This window comes from Trichechus manatus, unplaced genomic scaffold, assembly GCF_000243295.1.
Source record: "Trichechus manatus latirostris isolate Lorelei unplaced genomic scaffold, TriManLat1.0 scaffold00258, whole genome shotgun sequence".
Lineage (NCBI taxonomy): Eukaryota > Metazoa > Chordata > Mammalia > Sirenia > Trichechidae > Trichechus > Trichechus manatus.
In genome coordinates, this window is record NW_004444194.1 from 83,857 (window position 1) to 84,996 (window position 1,140).

Consider the following 1,140-nt stretch of genomic DNA (forward strand, 5'->3'; position numbering starts at 1 on the left):
TTTACACATGTCATTATACTATTTTACTTTATCTTCTCCAGCCGCCTCTTGAAATCTTCTGTTCAGTTCTTTTACTTCCTCGTTTCTTCCTTTTGCTTTAGCTACTCGATGTTAAAGAGCAACTTTCGGAGTCTCTTCTGGCATCCATTTTGGTCTTTTCTTTCTTTTCTGTCTTTTTAATGACCTCTTGGTTCTTCATGTATGATGTCCTTGATGTCATTCCACAACTCCTCCAGTCTGGTTATTAGTGTTCAACACGTTAAATCTATTCTTGAGATGGTCTCTAAATTCAAGTGGGATATACTCAAGGTTGTACTTTGGTTCTTGTGGACTTGTTCTAATTTTCTTCAGTTTCAACTTGAACTTGCATATGAGCAATTGATGGTCTGTTCCGCAGTCAGCCACTGGCCTTGTTCTGACTGATGATATTGAGCTTTTCCATCGTCTCTTTTCACAGATATAGTCAATTTGATTCCTGTGTATTCTATCTGGCGAGGTCCATGTGTGTAGTCACCATTTATGTTGATGGAAAAAAGTATTTGCAACGAAGAAATCATTGGTCTTGCAAAATTTTATCGTGTGATCTCCGGCATCATTTCTATCACCAAGTCCATATTTTTCAACTACTGATCCTTCTTTGTTTTCAACTTTCGCATTCCAATCACCAGTAATTATCAATGCATCTTGATTTCATGTTCGATCAATTTTGGACTGAAGAACTTAGTAAAAATCTTCAATTTCTTCATCTATGGCCTTAGTGGTTGGTGCGTAAATTTGAATAATAGTCGTATTAATTGGTCTTCCTTGTAGGCGTATGGATATTACCCTATCACTGACACCATTGTACTTCAGGATAAATCTTGAAATGTTCTTTTTGACGATGAACACAACACCATTCATCTTCAAGTTGTCATTCCCAGCATACTAGACCATATGGTTGTCCGATTCAAAATGGCCAATACCAGTCCATTTCAGCTCACTAATGCCTAGAATATCAAAGTTTACGCATTCCATTTCATTTTTGACGACTTCCAATTTTCCTAGATTCATACTTTGTACATTCCACATTACGATTATTAATGGATGTTTGCAGCTGTTTCTTCTCATTTTGAGTGGTGCCACATCAGCAAATTAAGGTCC

At 36.9% G+C, this 1,140-nt stretch overlaps 1 protein-coding gene across 1 annotated transcript in view; it reads left to right on the plus strand.

The window, feature by feature from the left end:
* Positions 1-1,140, plus strand: part of LOC101359335 (adhesion G protein-coupled receptor E2-like) — a gene marked incomplete at its 5' end in the record, with an annotated part of 43,507 nt that overhangs the window by 31,371 nt on the left and 10,996 nt on the right. The window lies entirely within an intron of this gene.